The sequence below is a fragment of the Ochotona curzoniae genome, unplaced genomic scaffold, assembly GCF_017591425.1.
Source record: "Ochotona curzoniae isolate NIBS_2020 unplaced genomic scaffold, NIBS_Ocur_1.0 contig_3176, whole genome shotgun sequence".
Classification (NCBI taxonomy): Eukaryota; Metazoa; Chordata; class Mammalia; order Lagomorpha; family Ochotonidae; genus Ochotona; species Ochotona curzoniae.
This window is the reverse complement of record NW_024465746.1, coordinates 52,766-71,111: the sequence shown is the minus strand read 5'-3', so window position 1 is coordinate 71,111 and position 18,346 is coordinate 52,766. Positions and strand designations below refer to the sequence as shown.

At 53.0% G+C, this 18,346-nt stretch overlaps 1 non-coding gene across 1 annotated transcript; it reads right to left on the bottom strand.

Moving 5' to 3' along the window:
* Window positions 1–17,797: 17,797 nt before the first annotated feature.
* Window positions 17,798–17,916, bottom strand: LOC121155819. The gene has a single exon (XR_005883728.1). It is a non-coding gene; the product is annotated as a 5S ribosomal RNA (ribosomal RNA).
* Window positions 17,917–18,346: the final 430 nt, after the last annotated feature.

Sequence of the window (18,346 nt, the reverse complement as noted above, 5' to 3'; positions counted from 1 at the left end):
CCGGCCCCCGCACCCTCCGCCGGCCCGGAGCCCGCCCGTACTCACCGCCGGTCCCAGAGCGGCCTGGGACGAGGGACGGAGGCCGGCCTGGGACGAGGCCGCGCTCGGGGGAGCACTGGAGGACCGCGGCACCCGACAAGGGCCCCGCAGCCGCCAAGTCCTAAGGCCGCCGAGACACAGCACCCGGCAGCGCGCATCTTGCCCCAAAAGCACTTCCGGGAAGCTCTCTAGGAAGGCGGGAGGCCTGGCTGCTCTATGGTGGGCGCGTCCCCGGCTCCTCCTGCGCAGGCGCGGCTCCTGGGCGTGTCCCCCTCCGTGGCCGCTGTGTGGGCGCTCCGCTCGTCCACGTCCACGGTGAACCGAGGCCTGGAACGCGGCGACCTGGGCATCGCCTGGGTGTGTGGACACTCAGGACGTGGACTGCGCGCTCGGCGCTGCCGTGCTCCCTTCAGCTCTGGTTCCCACGTGTGCCACCAGTTTGTGGAGGAAATCCTGCTACTATGGCATAAAGTACATCAGTACTATTAAGAGTTTCAAAATAAATGTAATTGGATATCATCCCTATGTTAAGGAACAGCAATCTCTTTCCCAAAAAAAAAAGTGATTTAAATACCAAATCCTTAAATACATACCTAGGTACCAAATCCATGGTGGAAGCTTCAAGAGCGAACCCTACTTTTGATACCACAAAATTCAGAAAACAAACCTGTATTTATTCCTTATCTACCAGGTGCATGGACGCTTTAAACTTTTCAAAGGAGTGAAGGATGTAGAGTGACTGGTTTTGGCTGATTGGCACTCATGTTTTCATTCCTTGGGGATCGCTCTGATGTTTGCCTAGCGGTTTCTACAGGCACCTGCTGTCAGCCACCGCCACCACTCCCATCCACTCCCATTCCTAGCCTCTAAGCTTTCATCCACACACCAGGACCCAATTTTAGTAGGTTTTTGTTTGTCCTTGCCATTTAATTATCGCAGCAGACGAGTCCATGAGAACACCAGGGAGTGACAGTACTGCTGGGCTGTTTCAAAGCTTGTTTGTAATCCACAGCTCTTGCCTCCTGCCTGGCTTAAAGGTGGTTTCTCCTTCAAAACTCTCACTGGAGTTCAGTCACCGTGGTCATCTGTTGAGGGAGGACATTGACTCAGCCGGGGTTTGGAAGCAGGGCTTCTGCCAGGTGATTAGGAGGAAGTGGGCGGGATGGGCTGCTGTGGTGGCTACTGCTGACCTCAGGAGAAGAGAGGCAGACATCAGCACACACGCACCTTCCCAGCAAGATGCCATCACCAGCCTAGAGCGCTCAGATAAGCCTTTTTAACACCTGCCCACACTGGGAGCCTAGGGCGACCGGAAACAGCCCACCTCCTAACCAGAACGGCAAAGGGACATAGCTGGGGACAGAGCAGGACTCTAAACGATATGCAACTCACTCTGCAGGTAAGTTGTTCATGGACCCCAGTGTCATGGACTAGGTCAGTATTTCTCAAAACTGATCAATTTGAATTCAATTTCTTCAAGTACTTCTTTGACGAACATCCACCATCTGAGACGTCATTTCCCAAATGATATCAACAATCAGAGCTGGACTAAGCTGAAATCCTGAGTCTGGAACGTAATTTCTGTTTGCTTTATGGGTGGCTTCACAATCAATTAAGCATTCATGGAGTACGTTAGCAGGAAGCAGAGCTAGAGCATTCACACTCAGGCAACGGTGAGGGATGAGGGTATTGAAAAGCCTACCAAACCTCAAAATTGGAAAATCAAATCTTCAGAGCACCTAAAGCTCTCTCCTTGAACATGCCAGGATCATACTTTGGGGCCCGTTCTTCTGGTAACCCAACTTCCCCTCCAGCTCCCTGCTTGTGGCCTGGAAAAGCAGTCAAGCACAGCCCAAAGGCTTGTGACGCTGCACCTGCATGGGAGACCAAAAAGCAGCTGTGAACTCGTGATTTCTAATCGGACAGCTCTGACTGTTTCTCTCTCTCTCCTCTCTCTGGCTGGGTATCCCATCTCCCTCTTGGCCTCGCTCTCCCTCAAACGCACAAACACAAACACGCGCGCTCGCACACACACACACACACACACACACACACACACACACACACACACTGCACCCTGACAGCAAAGACCCCCATCCCTGACTCAGGCAGAAGAAACCCAAGGCTTGGCCGGCTGCCCAGAGGCCCACAACCATACTCGCCTACCCATTGGCACCCTCCCCCGGCCCCCGCAGACACACCCCCACCGCAGACACCCGCCGCAGCAGTCCCGCCCGTGGGTGTAGGGGATGCCCAGGCGCCCCACTGTGGCGTGGGCAAACCTGCCCTGTGGACCGAAATCCCTCCTGTGCCTCGAAGCCTGTGGGTGGTGTAGGACTGAGTGCGTGCCTGCTGCCTGCGTGCTGGCCAGCGAGTGGGGTCCCTGCGTGCTGGCCTGTGCGTGCGTGTGTGCATCAGTCGGTGGGTGAGGGTGACCCCGTGCGCTGGAGTGGGCCGTGCGGCGCGGCGCGGCGACCCCGGTGCCCGGTCCCGACCCGTGGTGGTGCCCAGCGTGGCTGATTGCTTGCTTGCTTGCTTGCTTGGTGGGAGTGAGGGTGGCTGTGGGGGAAGGGGTGGGGGTGGGAGAGGGGTGGGATGGGGAGCGGGGAGCGTCCCCGGGGCCCCCAGGTCTCCACGGGCGGGGCCCGCCGGGGCTGGGTGTCTGGGACCCCGTGGGTGCGGGCGGGCGGGCGGGCGGGCATGCGGGCGTGTGCCAGCTGCCGGGGCTCCCAGCGTCGTGCCCAGCCGTAGGAGGGCAGGGCGCAGCAGTGTGAGGCGCCCCCTGGAAGCCCGGCCGCGAAGGCCACCCCTCCAGCCCTCTCCGGCGGCGGTGCCTCCTCCCCAGCTGCGGGAGGCGGGAGGGACGAGGAGAATGCCGGGGTGCGGGGGGTGCGCGGTGAGGCGCCCTGGCTGCGGGCAGGGGGAGGCGGCCTGGGAAGAGAGCTGGAGTGTCCTGGGGGCCGCTGAAGCAGGAGGTGGGCCGGTGTTGGCCTGGCGCTGCGGGCAGGGGCGGCAGCAGGTGCAGCAGCAGCAGCAGCAGCAGCAGCAGCAGCAGCAGCAGCAGCAGCAGCAGCAGGGGTGGAGGGCGGGCGGTGGGGCAGGGCAGGGCAGGGCAGGGCAGCGCGGAGGGCGGGCAGGGGCGGCAGCAGGCTGAAGAGCGGCTGTGAGGCGGCGTGTGTCGTCTACGGCCATACCACCCTGAACGCGCCCGATCTCGTCTGATCTCGGAAGCTAAGCAGGGTCGGGCCTCGGAACCCCGGCACACCACCAGCGCCCGGCCTGCTTGCCCTGCCACCTGCTACCCTGCCTGCCTACCTGCTCTGGCCTGCCCAGCTTCCCTTCCCTTCCCCTGCCTGCTGCTGCTGCTCTCCCAGCGCTCCGCCACACGCCTCCCACGCCCCATGCAACCCAGGGGCCCGCCGCCACCGCCGCCGCCTGCAACGGTGTCCACCCCGAGGCCCCACACACACTAGCCAGCGCCCCAGCCCGCCCTACCCTGCACAGCCACCTGCCACACACACACACAGCCGCCCAGCCAACCTCTTCTGCCAAGCACGCACACACTCACGCCACGCCACGCCACCATCTGCCCTCGGCCCGCAGCCTCCCTGGCCACCTGCCCACACCCACCTGCCCACACCCACACCCACACCCACACCCACACCCCGGAATCGGGCCCCTCCAGGGCACACAGCGCCCGCAGCCAGCCCCCAACAGCACCAACAGCAGCACCACCTCGCCAGCCCAGGCTCGCCACTGCGCAGGGCCCGCCTGCACGCACACTCAGTGGTCCTGTGCCAGGCCTGGGGAGAACCTTGCCTGCACGCCACCTGCCAGAGCCCATCCGAGGGACCCCCTCCCCCACCCACCCGGCCGGCCGGCAACCCTCCGGTTGGCACCCTCCCCCGGCCCCCGCAGACACACATTAGCCTACAGGTAATCGGGACACAGTTTTTTTATCAATGCCACCTGCTTCCTGACCCTTTTGTAGTTCATTCTTGAATTGTCGACAGAAGCACATCATGTTGCTTGTGGTTCCCCTCCGTAGAGTTCTCTCCTGTGCAGTCTACTGAATATATTCATGTGTGCATGATCTGGGTTTTTAATGGCAAGACTCAGAGTCTGATTTCTTTATTCTGAAATTGCACTTTCTGTTCCTGTTCATGAGCCATCTGAATCTTGGGTTTTATTCTCAGTGTCCTTCAAGGAAAGTTCCTTCCTGGACCCTGTCTTCATGTTCTCACCTTTCTAGCAAATCATACTGCCCGTAACTGGTCAGTTGCTCAGCTACTGTATCAAACAGTCGTGGAATTCTGCACCTTTCTGCTGCTGCACAGGGCCTATCATACCTCTGGTTTTCAAATGCCTTCATGCAGCCCCTACGTCCACTTGACCCTCCTCTGAAGCCCTGAGCATGCTTAGGAGTGCTCCTAGCACCACAGCCTGAGTGCACTTGTTCTGCTGCTGTCAGACCAGGGCTTTGGTGTTCAATGGATGCAGCATTCTGCCCAGCCCCTAGTCTGCACATTCCCACATCGGTGTAGTAGCATGTGATGCTGGCGGTTTACTAAGAACTGTGTAGACCCTGGGTTGCCTGCTGCCAGACTAGTGCATGGGTGTACTGCTGCTGCAGGCTGCCTGGGACTGCAGCGCCGTGCCTTTGGTCTGCCTGCTCCCACATGCTGTGGGGCACTACCGGACTACACTTATGGATCCTGGGCTGCAAGCTCTGAGTCCCATGTGTCTGAAGCCACAGGACACGAGATCACCCACTTCTTACCAACACCAAAGACCATCAAGGAGATTAACGACCATGTTGAGAAAGGCAGTGGTTCCTGGCGAGCTTCCTCCAGGACCCGTCGAGGGCACAGGTAGAAACACCCTACCTCTCAGCCCCAGACTTGGCTCACAGCTGGGATAGGGCAGTGCGCCCTGTGTGGGGCAGTGCACATGGGTGGCCCAGGGCAATCCCATTCCCTTGCTTTTCCCTTAGACTTATCCAGGCATTGGGGCGACTTGCTAGCTTGGGTGGACAAAAGATAATGAAATGAAGGCAGGAAATAAACATACACTTGTATTTCCGTGTGACAGATTTTTACACTAGCAAAAATAAATCAACCCTGGTTTTTAGATGCATGGCATATTTAAGTTCTATTTAGATTTCTTTTCATTCAAAATTTACAATGTTTGCAAGACTACTTCCTTTTGTTAATTTATTTATTTTAATGAAAGTCAAATATGCAGACAGCAGGAGTGACAGAGGAAGATCTCCTGTCTGATGATTCACTCTCCCAAGTGACTGCAACAGCTGGAGCTGTGCCGTTCTGAAGCCAGGAGCCAGGATCCTCCAGGTCTCCCACATTGGTGCAGGGTCCCAAGGTTTTGAGCTGTCCTCTCCTGCTTTCCCAGGCCACAAGCAGGGAGCTGGATAGAAAGTAGAGCTTGCAGGATTAGAACCAGTGTCCCTATGAGATTCTGGCATGTGCAAGGCAAGGACTTTAGCTGGTAGGCCATCCTACTGGGCCCTGCCATTTTGCCTTTTCCTTTGTGGTTTTTCAGCGTATAGTTTCAACGTTATCATAGGTATTTAAAAGGCCTTTTTGCTCTCTAAGATAGATCTCTCTAAGATCTTTCATCCGATGTTTCACTCCAAAAGCTGCTGCAACAGCTGGAGTTGAGCTAATCCAAAGCCAGGAGCCACGAGCTTCCTCCCCATCTGCTATGTGGGTGCAGGGTCCCAAAGCCCTGGGCTGTCCTCGACTGCTTTCCCAGGACACAGGCAGGGAGCTGGATGGGAAGTAGGGCTGTATTAGAACCGGTGCCCATTTGGGATCTGAGTGCATTCAAGGCAAGGATTTTAACCACTACGCTATCGCACCGGGCCAAGAAAAGCAGTTTCACAAAGAGGGAGATACATACCCTCATACATTGCCACATACTCACACCCACCGCCCACACAGTCAAAACGCGCACAAACACATACACACACACTCAAATGCACATGCTCACACACACACACACATACACACAGAGACACACACACTTGAATATACATGCTCACACACACTCACTCAAATATACATGCTCAAGCACTCACACACACATTCAAACACACAGATCCTCTACATATGTTTTCACTCCCCGCTTGGCCACAATAGCTAGGACTGAGTCAAAGTAAAACTAGCAGCAAGACCCTCATTTTGGTCTCTAGGGGCCCAAACACGCTGGACCACTGCCAATTTCTCATCCCGCTGCTGGGTCCACTCTACCTGTGAACAGAGACAAGGATCCAATTACCAACCCCGTCTGTGTTCATGAAAGAGGGAGGTTAGCCAGTCCAAATATGACCCCTACTGTGCGCTTTCCGGGTGAGGTCAGCATGTCACACGTAAGGCAGGAGGCAGGATAGTACCATGGAAGGGATCCCCCTCTGAGGTCAGCTCTGGGGCCCTCCCTTGCACAAGGGAGATTCAACCACTTAGTACAAATAACCTTGGCTTTGTTCTTGCACTCTCTTCTGGACTTTTCTTTTATATTTTTATTCTGAGCAACAGGTTCAGAGTGACATTTCTTGGAGTAACAACAAAAGCCCTTGGCCACACCCTTAAGCTCCCTCAGTTGTCTTTCCAGAAGACAGTCCCGTTCCTCTCCCTGAAGCACTACCCTGATGGCCCACTCCCTCAGGCTGCCCCATCTTGGCTCAAACAGCCATGCCCTACTTAAGGTCCTCTGTGTCCACTCTTTTAAAATGACATGTTGTCATTCTCACCCAAAACTCACAATTTCTCACCCACAGTGATGACAAAGGAATTATGGGGCTAGACTTGCTGCATCCCACAGGCGGGCTGGTTAGTTTCCCGTCCCTGGACCGCAGCAGGTGCCTAAGTGTGTGGATCCCCGCCGTCTTTGGGGCAGAAAGATCCTCACCATTTGGGTCGCTCCTTGTTTCATTGGCCTGGCCTGGGCTGCTGCAGACATGTGAGCAGGTGGAGGCGAGCTTCGCTCTCAAATAAAATGAATAAATACATCTAAAATTATCTTTCATAACACTGTGCTTTATCGCTGCGGTGCATCTGCAAAGAAATTGGCAAATTTTTTCAGGGAGTCAGGACCCGTTATTCCCAATTGGATACCACGCAGTTGTATTTTAAGAAGCAAACTCGAGGTTATTGGTCCATTCTCTAGGGTCAACTGGCAGGCAGAAAAGCGAAGTGTGAAAATGCTACAATTGTGTGGCAGGAACAATAGAGGGCGATGCAAATGGAAAGATGCTTGCATACATGTCTGGAGTAATACTAGTTCTAGTAATACTAGAATTAGATGCTGAGGGTTTAATAAATTTGGGTGAATGAATTTGTTCACGTTACTTACCCAGGGAACTGACAAAATAAATCTCCGGTAGGCGGGACAAAAGCTGAGAGACGTGATGCACGAGTACATCCGGGCAACCGGGTTCCTCCGGGTGGGGGCGGAAGAAAGCGCCAGCTGACACCGAGGCGGGGCTTCCTAGAGCGGCCGGAAGTGCCCATTGTGGATGTCACCGAGTCGGAGCTTGCTAGAGTGGCCGGCAGGGGGGCGTGGTGGGATGCTCGGCGGTGGCGGGCGCCCCGGGGGTGATTGACAGAAGCTTGGTCCCTGGTTCGCCAGTCGCGCGTGTGCTTGGCCACGCCGTGTGAGTACCTCGCAGCTCCCGCGGGGGCAGAGCAAGGTGACCTCCCTGGGCTGGCGAGAGAGGGCTGGGTGGAGAGGGGACACCGGGTGCGGTTGAGGCCTCCCAGCCTGGACTGGCGCACGTACCTTGCAACCATGGATCCTGGGGTACTGGAATGCAAGAGGCTTTTTGTTGTTGTTGTTTTAGTTTTCAGAAGATGCATTTTATATTGGAAAGGCAGACTAACAGAGTGGAGAGACAGATCTTCCACCCACTGGTTCACTCTCCAAATGGCCGCAATGGCTAAGGCTGAGCCCATCGGAAGCCAGGAACCAGAAGCCTCTTCCGGGTCTCCTTGGCTTTGCATCAGCACAGCTCTGGCCATTGCGGCCGTTTTGGACGTGAATCAATGGTCGGAATATCTTCCTTTCTGTCTCTCCTCCTCTCTGTATGTCTGACTTTCCAATCAAAATAAATAAATCTTAAAAAAAAAATCTTTGTTTACCTGAAAGGCAAAGTTACAGCCTGAGAGAGAGACAGAGAGAGAGACAGACAGAGAGGTCTCCATCTCCTGATTTACTCCCTAAATGGCTGCGGTGGCCTGAACTGGGTTGGCCTGAAGCCAGGTTTCCAGGTCTCCCACGTGGATACAGAGGCCCAAGTGCGGGCCATCTTTCACTACTCTTTCTGGTACATTATCAAGGAGCCGGGTTGCAAGTGGAGCTGACTCAACCAGCACCCATATGGCATGCTGGTATTGCAGGCAGCAGCTTTACCCACTACACCGCAGTGCTAGCCCCCACATACTTTATTATACATCCTGCCTCTGATGATCTGAGCCACAGGTAAGGAAAATTTTAAAAAAGAAGACAAGGGACCTGGTGCTGTAGCCTAATGGCTGAAATCCACGTGCCAGGATCCCATATGGGTGCTGGTTCTAACCCCAGCACCCCCACTTCCCATCCATGCTTGTGGCCTGGGAAAGCAGTCAAGGACGGCCCAAAGCCTTGGGACCCTGCACTTGCATGGGAGACATGGAGGAAGCTTCTGGCTCCTGGCTCTTGGCTCCTGATTTCAGATCGGCTCGGCTTGGCTTGGCTGTGGTCGTTGTGGCCGCCTGGGGAGTGAATCATCAGACAGATCTTCTCTGTCTCTCCTCCTCTCTGTATATCTGACTTTCCAATAAAAATAATAAATCTTAAAAAAAAAAGTATTTGTTTATTTTTATTGGAAAGGCAGATTTTACAGAGAAGAGAGCAGAGAGAAAGATCTCCTACCTGCAAGTGGCCCCAGTGGTTCTTCTTGGTCTTCAACGCGGGTGCAGGGTCCCAAGGCTTTGGGTTATCATCCTCTACTGCTTTCCCAGGCCACATACCGAGAACTGGATGGGAAGTGGATCAGCTGGGACTCTAACTCATACCCATATAGAATGCTAGTGCTTGTAGGTGGAGGATTAGCCAGTTGAGCCATCATGTCAGCCCCAGTCTTTGCAGTTTCTAGCCAAAGACAATGTGGATTTAGATGCCAATGTGTTGTGTGTTATTTTAGAACACATAAACAAAATGTGGAAAGTCCACTCAAAATGATTATAGGGAAAGAGGTGAGATCTGAGGAAGACTCAGTAGGAAGGGAGAATGTGGCTGACAATGAAAACTAGAGTTGTGATACTCAGGCTAGAATCAGTGCTTTCCATATTTGGCCCAAGCATTGAAACAACCTGATAATGTTTAGTAATGCTAAGTGGGGCCCAGCTTGGTAGCCTAGCAGCTGAAGTTGCCTTGCACATGCTGGGATCCCATATGGGCTCCGGTTCTATCCCGGCAGCTCCATTTCCCATCCAGCATCTTACTTATGGCCTGGGAAAGCAGTCAAGGATGGCCCAAAGCCTTGGGTCTCTGTACCTGCGTGGGAGACCTGGAAGAGGCTTCTGGTTCCTGGCTTAAGATCAGCTGAGCTCCAGCCGTTGCAGTCACCTGGGGAGTGAATCATCGGACGGAGGATCTTGCTCTCTGTCTCTGCTCTTCTCTGTATATCTGACTTTGCAATAAAAATAAATAAATCTCTTAAAAAATGCCAAGTGAACTACTAAAAATTAAAAATTGAGATGGTGCCAAATATCACATGTGTTGTGTATAACATTTTACAACATTTCTGTGTTCTTTCCTCCATAGACTGCTTGCTTCTAGAACTAGAAAAGGACTTATCTGTGTACTGTTTGCTTTTACGACTACTATTATTATTATTTTGTAGTTTGTTTTTACAGGTAATCAAACCGGGACTACAGGGGAAGAGTCAGTCCAGATGGGAGATGTGCCTGAAGACATAGATCTCTTTGGCAAGATAAATAACAAACTTAACAAAGATGCTCCCCAGCATTGTGGATGCAAAGATGCTATGAGAAGCGAAGCCGGTTTAGAATGGCAACGGAGGAAAAGAAGATGATGTAAGTGTGAAGAATGTGAGAAAAGATTCAGTTTTAGCTCAGACCTTAGCAAGCGAAAGAGAACTCACACTGGGGAGAAACGCTGTGCGTGCAGTGTGGACGAGCCTTGCTTCAGCGCTCATCTCATCGGACGTCATGGGGTACACAGCGGAGGAAAGCCCTATCAATGTGGAGATTGTGGAAGGGACTTCGGTGGACGCACAGGTCCCACTGAGCATCCGGGAGTGCACACAGGCGAGAAACCATGCGTGTGCCAAGGGCGGGAGGCCTTTCCGTGTAAGTTCAGCTCTTATTAGACTTCAAAGAATTCACGCAGAAAATTTGCCCTACCAATATGATAGAAGTGGTAGTTAGACGCTCAGGGTTCATAATAATTATTATTTTAAAGATTTGTTTAATTGTTTTGAAAGAGTTACAGAGGGAAAGACGGAGATCTCCATCTGCGGGCTCACTCCCTGTATAGCCACAGCGGCTGGTGCCGGGCCAGGCTGAAGCCAGGAGATTATTCTCTGTAACCTGTGTGAGAGGCAGGGGTCCAAATGCTTGGACCGTCTTTTGCCGTTTTTCCCAGGCCATTAGCAGAAAGCTGGATTGCACGTGGAGCAGCCTGTACCCCAAGCAGTGCTGGTGTCACACGTGGGCCCTTCACTGCTACGCAACACTGCTGGCCCCAGGCCTCATTAATCAGAAAATCGATCTTAGAGCAAAGTTTCAGTTTCATGAAAAACTTCTCTGGCATTCAAGACTCTTGAGTAAAATATCCTTTTATTTCCAAATTAGTTTAGGGGTTGGGGAAAACAGAGTTACTTCAAGCCCTGTCCATCGATAGTACTGCTCGCTTGCAGCACAAGGTCAATGCTTGTTGGCTGAGTGCGTGCGTTCCTCCCCTCCCTTGGCTCCCCTCAGTGTAGGACTGTTGGCAAGGAATTCATCTTGTCTTCTTTCCTCTTGTGCAGTGTCAAAACCACCAGATGTGTTTTGACAGATGAAAACTATTTTTGGGGCCTGGAGGTATGCCCTAGCGGCGAAAGTCCTCGCCTTAAATGTGCCAGCATCCCATATGGATGCCAGTTCTAATCCCGGCAGCTCCATTTCCCATCCAGCTCCCTGCTTGTGGCTGGGGAAAGCAGTGGAGGACAGCCCAAAGCTTTGGGAACCTGCACCCGTGTGGGAGACCCGGAAGAGGTTCCTGGTTCCTGGCTTTGGATCAGCACAGCAACAGCCATTGCGGTCACTTGGGGAGTGAATCATCGGACGGGAGATCTTCCTGTCTCTCCTCCTCTCTGTATATCTGACTTTGCAATAAAAATAAATAAATCTTATAAAGGAAAACTACTTTTGAAATGAAGAATGAAAGCAACACTAATTATTTTGTTCCATCACTAGTGATATAACTGTTATATCTTTTTTTTTTCAAGACTTAAAGAAACTTTGGTGTGATCATTTTTTTTGTCAGTGACTAAAAAGGAAGTCATCAGAAAGGAAAATAGACTGAGGAAAATGAGTCGGAAGTGAGATAGTAAGTGCTCAGATGAGAGCTGCCGTGAAGGGCCACAGCGCGGACACTGGCTGAGGGACACAGGAAAAGGTGGGTGTGTCTCTGTGCTGTCCACCATTGTTCATACTAACATACAGCTATCTGAATTTCTTCTCAAATGAAAAAGAAAATTCACTTTCTCCATGATATTGGCCATTTTTTCTTTGTAACATGTATTTATTTGAAAGGCAAAGTAGGCAATTGTTTTTTTTTAAAGCTTTATTTTTATTATTTTTTTATTGGAAAGGAGGATATACAGAGAGGAGAGACAGAGAGGAAGATCTTCCGTCCGATGATTCACTCCCCAAGTGAGCGCTATGCCGATCCGAAGCCAGGAGCCTCCTCCGGATCTCCCACGCAGGTGCAGGGTCCCAAGGCTTTGGGCCATCCTTGACTGCTTTCCCAGGCCACAGGCAGGGAGCTGGATGGGAAATGGAGCTGCTGGGATTAGAACCAGCCCCATATGGGATGCTGGCACGTTCAAGGCGAGGCCACGCCACCAGGCCCATATTTTTAGAAGGAAGAATTACAGAGAGAGGGGTCTTGCAACTACTGATTTATTCCCCAATGGCTACAACAGCTGGTGCTGGGCAATCTGAAGCCAGGAGCCTGAATCTCCATCCAGGTTTCCCACATCGGTGCAGGGGTCCAAGTATACGGGTTTTCTTTTGCTGCTTTAGCAGGAGCTGAACATCAAGTGGAGCAGCTGAAACTAGAACTAGTGCCACAAGCAGCTTTACCCACTGCGCCATAACACTGGTCTCATTCAGACCAAGTTTAACATACATCATAGAAGGGTCTAAAGTCACAGACGACTGATGTCGCATTACCGTGTCAGACGCCTGTGAGGAGGCTGAATGAAATAACAAGCAGAGAAAGGTTAGCCTGTGTTGAAGGACCCCCGAGAGAGAAGGAGAGATGAAGAGAGGTCTTTTGTTTGCTGCTTCACTCTCAAGATAGCCATGGCGGCTGGAGCTGGGCTCCTGGGTTCTAAGGAGGGACTGGATTGGAAGTGGATGAGCACTGCAAGCAGAGGAATTACCCTGCTGAGCCACTGGCTCTGCTGGCCCCAGTGACACTCTACAAGTTTTACAAAGAGGGTGGTATTGTAATTGGAGAAAGATTATTAAATATTAGAGCAAATTACCATTTCACCTGTGTGAAAACGGTATGATTACCTTTCCAAATGATCATCCCTGGAGCCAGCACAGTGGCTCAGCTGGCTAATCTTCCACCTGCAAATGCTGGCATCCCATGTGGGTACTGGTTCATGTCCTGGCTGCTCCACTTCCTGCTTGTAAGGACCTGGGAAAGCAGGGCCCGGCGCGGTGGTGCAAGTGGTTAAAGGTCCTCCCCTTGCACGCCCGGGATCCCATATGGGCGCCGGTTCTAATCCCGGCAGCCCCACTTCCCTTCCAGCTCCCTGCCTGTGGCCTGGGAAAGCAGTCGAGGACAGCCCAAAGCTTTGGGAACCTGCACCCGCGTGGGAGACCCAGAAGAGGCTCCTGGCTTCGGATCGGCATAGTATCGGCCCGTTGCGCTCACTTGGGGAGTGAATCATCGGACGGAAGATCCTCCTCTCTGTATATCCGCCTTTCCAATGAAAAAATAATAAAAATAAATCTTTAAAAAAAAAAGGACCTGGGAAAGCAGTAGAGGATAGCCTAAAGCCTGGGGACCCTGCACCAGCATGGGAGAACCAGGTTCCTGGCTCCTGGCTCATAGCTTCTGGCTTCTGATCAGCTCAGCTCCAGCCATAGTGGCCACTTAGGGAGTGAACCAGCAGATGAAAGATCTTTCTGTGAATCTGATTTGCCCTTACAATCAAAATAAATAAATCTCCCATCCACTCATTCACTCCTTCACTCCTCAAATTGCTGAAATGGCAGGGACTGAGCTGGTCTGAGCCAGGAGCTTCTCCCGAGTCTCCTAGGTGGGTGCAGGGTCCTGAAGCTTTGGGCCATCCTCCTGTGTTTTCCCAGACCACAGGCAGGGAGCTGGACAGGAAGTGGAACAGCTGGGACTAGAACCAATGGCCACATGGGATGCTGGCATCACAGGCTGAGGCTTTGTTGTCATGCCACTGTACCGGCCCCTCACAGTGGAAGATGGTTCCAGTCCTTGGGCCCCTGCCATCCTCTGAGGAGACCTGAGCAGATTCCCAGGTTCCTGCCTGTGACCTGGCTCAGCCCACCCATCGTGAGAGTGAGCCAGGAAACGGAAGATCTCTTCTCTGTGTCACTGTAGCTTTCAAATAATAAATCTTTTTAAAAAGAAAGGTGATTTTTTTTTTTTTGCTTTACACTTCCGCATTGAGAAATAGTAATACTTAGCTTTTCATAATCTTTAAGGAAAAACTTGAGTTTCAGATCTTATTCTTGAATTTAGGAAGTTTCTGCAATAATAAAGTTGATATTTGACATAAGATTAGGTTCCTTGAAATGAAGAAAGATATGACACATTTGTATTCCTCTATCACCTTCTATGTGATATAAAATTCAGTTTAGGTGACAGTTTTTAATTACTGTTTTATACCAAAAATTGTTCTTAGAGTTCTTGGGGTTCTGTACCTGTACATGCTGAATGTAGAGCAATCTGGAACACTGTAAGCCTGCTCTCCTTTTGAGGCTTGGCGTCGATCCCAAAATGCCAGCAGTACCTCAGGGTACTGACCGCAGGGTCAAGGTAAAATTGAGAGAAGAACAAAATGTGTGGCCAGAGGCAGCCTGAAGTAGGGTGAGGAAGGCAGGAGTTGCCACGGGAGCCTGGGCCACGGCAGCCACAAGGCAGAGAGCACACAGGTGCGTGGGGCAGTGGTGAAGATGCAGATCTCCACATGATTTTTTTTTTTAATTAATCTATCTTTATTGGAAAGGCAGATTTACAGAGACGAGGAAAGATAGAGAGATCTATGCGCTGTATCACTCTCCAAGTGGCTGCAGTGACTTGAGATGAGCCATCTGAAGCCGGGAGCCAGGAGCTTCTTCCGTGTCTCCCAGGTAGGTGCAGAGTCTCAAGACACTGAGCCGTCCTCTGCTGCTTTCCTAGGCCACAAGCAGGGAGCTGGGTGGGAAGTAAAAACAGCAGTTACACGGGGAGAAATAGCCAGTTGAGCTATTGTGCCAGAGCCTTATTTGGATATTTTCTACTTTCTTATATTGTTGATTTCCAGCTTTCTTTCATTGTTCTTTTGTTTGTTTTTCATAGTTTTTCTTTCTTTCTTTCTTTCTTTCTTTCTTTCTTTCTTTCTTTCTTTCTTTCTTTCTTTCTTTCTTTTTAATTTGTTGTTCTTAAAAGATACAATGAGGACCTGGCATGGTGGCCTAGCAGGTAAACTTTTTGTCCAGTGCCTAGAGGCTAAAGTCCTCGCCTTGAACTCGCCGGGATCACATAAGGGCACCGGTTCTAATACCAGCAGCTCCAATTCCCAACCAGATCCCTGCTTTTGGCCTGGGAAAGCAGTCCAGGACGGCACAAAGCTTTGGGACCCTGCACCCATGTGGGAGACCCGGAGGAGGTCCCAGGCTTCTGGCACTGTGGTCACTTGAGGACTTCCTCTCTGTCTCTCCTCTTCTCTGTATATCTGACTTTGTAATGAAAATAAATAAATAAATCTTTAAAAAAAAGTTTTTCTCTTGCACATGCTGAGACAGATCTTCTGTCCGATGATTCACTGCCCTAGTGAGCACAACGGATGGTACTGTTCCGATCCAGACCAGGAGCCAGGAACTTCCTCCAAGTCGCCCACACAAGCAGGGAGCTGGCTGGAAGTGGAGCTGATGGGATTAGAACCGGCACCAATAAGAGATCCTAGCACATTCAAGGTGAGGACTTTAGCTGCTAGCCACACAGCCGGGCCCAACATTGTACATTTTGAATGAAAAGAAATCTAAATAGAACCTAAATATGCCATGCATCTAAAACACAGGGTTAATTTATTTTTGCTAGTGTAAAAATCTCTTGCATAGAAACACGAGTATAGCTTTCTTTCCTGCCTTCATTTCATTATCTTTTGTCCACCCAAGCTAGCAGTGGGAGCAAGTCGCCCCAATGCCTGGATCAGACTAAGGGAAAAGCAGGGGAGTGGGGTGGCTCTGGGACGCCCTTTCTGGTTGGGAGGGACATTGTGAGCTGCACACATCCCGGGCCAGCTAAAGGGGAGGCCAGAGCATGGACTGCGATCTGGGATTGCCCTGGGCAACCCATGTGCACTGCCCCACACAGGGCGCACTGCCCTATCCCAGCTGTGAGCCAAGTCTGGGGCTGAGAGCTAGGGTGTTTCTACCTGTGCCCTCGACGGGTCCTGGAGGAAGCTCGCCAGGAACCACTGCCTTTCTCAACATGGTCGTTAATCTCCTTGATGGTCTTTGGTGTTGGTAAGAAGTGGGTGATCTCGTGTCCTGTGGCTTCAGACACATGGAACTCAGAGCTTGCAGCCCAGGATCCATAAGTGTAGTCCGGTAGTGCCCCACAGCATGTGGGAGCAGGCAGACCAAAGGCACGGCGCTGCAGTCCCAGGCAGCCTGCAGCAGCAGTACACCCATGCACTAGTCTGGCAGCAGGCAACCCAGGGTCTACACAGTTCTTAGTAAACCGCCAGCATCACATGCTACTACACCGATGTGGGAATGTGCAGACTAGGGGCTGGGCAGAATGCTGCATCCATTGAACACCAAAGCCCTGGTCTGACAGCAGCAGAACAAGTGCACTCAGGCTGTGGTGCTAGGAGCACTCCTAAGCATGCTCAGGGCTTCAGAGGAGGGTCAAGTGGACGTAGGGGCTGCATGAAGGCATTTGAAAACCAGAGGTATGATAGGCCCTGTGCAGCAGCAGAAAGGTGCAGAATTCCACGACTGTTTGATACAGTAGCTGAGCAACTGACCAGTTACGGGCAGTATGATTTGCTAGAAAGGTGAGGACATGAAGACAGGGTCCAGGAAGGAACTCTCCTTGAAGAGAGAATAAAACCCAAGATTCAGATGGCTCATGAACAGGAACAGAAAGTGCAATTTCAGAATAAAGAAATCAGACTCTGAGTCTTGCCATTAAAAACCCAGATCATGCACACACGAATATATTCAGTAGGCTGCACAGCAGAGAACTCTACGGAGGGGAACCACAAGCAACATAATGGGCTTCTGTCGACAATTCAAGAATGAACTACAAAAGGGTCAGGAAGCAGGTGGCATTGCTTAAAGAGAAACTGTGTCCCGATTGATGACCTGTAGGCTAATATACAGTGACAAACGACAAAAACCATCTTTTGGAAAACACACAAGTGAAAAGAGCTAAGTGAAACAATCCACATAAGACAAGACAAACCAAGTAAAAAAAAAAAAAAAAAAAAAGGAACGCAGATGGAAAAGTAAAACCAAAAAACGATTAAACGTGAACCCAAGGTAGCATGTGGGAGCATGCCTTGGTGGGGGAGGGGGTCCCTCGGGTGGGCTCTGGCAGGTGGCGTGCAGGCAAGGTTCTCCCCAGGCCTGGCACAGGACCACTGAGTGTGCGTGCAGGCGGGCCCTGCGCAGTGGCGAGCCTGGGCTGGCGAGGTGGTGCTGCTGTTGGTGCTGTTGGGGGCTGGCTGCGGGCGCTGTGTGCCCTGGAGGGGCCCGATTCCGGGGTGTGGGTGTGGGTGTGGGTGTGGGCAGGTGGGTGTGGGCAGGTGGCCAGGGAGGCTGCGGGCCGAGGGCAGATGGTGGCGTGGCGTGGCGTGAGTGTGTGCGTGCTTGGCAGAAGAGGTTGGCTGGGCGGTTGTGTGTGTGTGTGTGGCAGGTGGCTGTGCAGGGTAGGGCGGGCTGGGGCGCTGGCTAGTGTGTGTGGGGCCTCGGGGTGGACACCGTTGCAGGCGGCGGTGGCGGCGGGCCCCTGGGTTGCATGGGGCGTGGGAGGCGTGTGGCGGAGCGCTGGGAGAGCAGCAGCAGCAGGCAGGGGAAGGGAAGGGAAGCTGGGCAGGCCAGAGCAGGTAGGCAGGCAGGGTAGCAGGTGGCAGGGCAAGCAGGCCGGGCGCTGGTGGTGTGCCGGGGTTCCGAGCTGGTCGGGGGTGTGGGCTGGGGCTGGGTGGGCGAGCGGGGCGGGCAGGCAGGCTGGCAGGAAAAGGAGGGAGCGGGCATGGGCTGGGGGCAAAAGCCTACAGCACCCGGTATTCCCAGGCGGTCTCCCATCCAAGTACTAACCAGGCCCGACCCTGCTTAGCTTCCGAGATCAGACGAGATCGGGCGCGTTCAGGGTGGTATGGCCGTAGACGACACACGCCGCCTCACAGCCGCTCTTCAGCCTGCTGCCGCCCCTGCCCGCCCTCCGCGCTGCCCTGCCCTGCCCTGCCCTGCCCTGCCCTGCCCCACCGCCCGCCCAAGCCCGCCCTCCACCCCTGCTGCTGCTGCTGCTGCTGCTGCTGCTGCACACCTGCTGCCGCCCCTGCCCGCAGCGCCAGGCCAACACCGGCCCACCTCCTGCTTCAGCGGCCCCCAGGACACTCCAGCTCTCTTCCCAGGCCGCCTCCCCCTGCCCGCAGCCAGGGCGCCTCACCGCGCACCCCCCGCACCCCGGCATTCTCCTCGTCCCTCCCGCCTCCCGCAGCTGGGGAGGAGGCACCGCCGCCGGAGAGGGCTGGAGGGGTGGCCTTCGCGGCCGGGCTTCCAGGGGGCGCCTCACACTGCTGCGCCCTGCCCTCCTA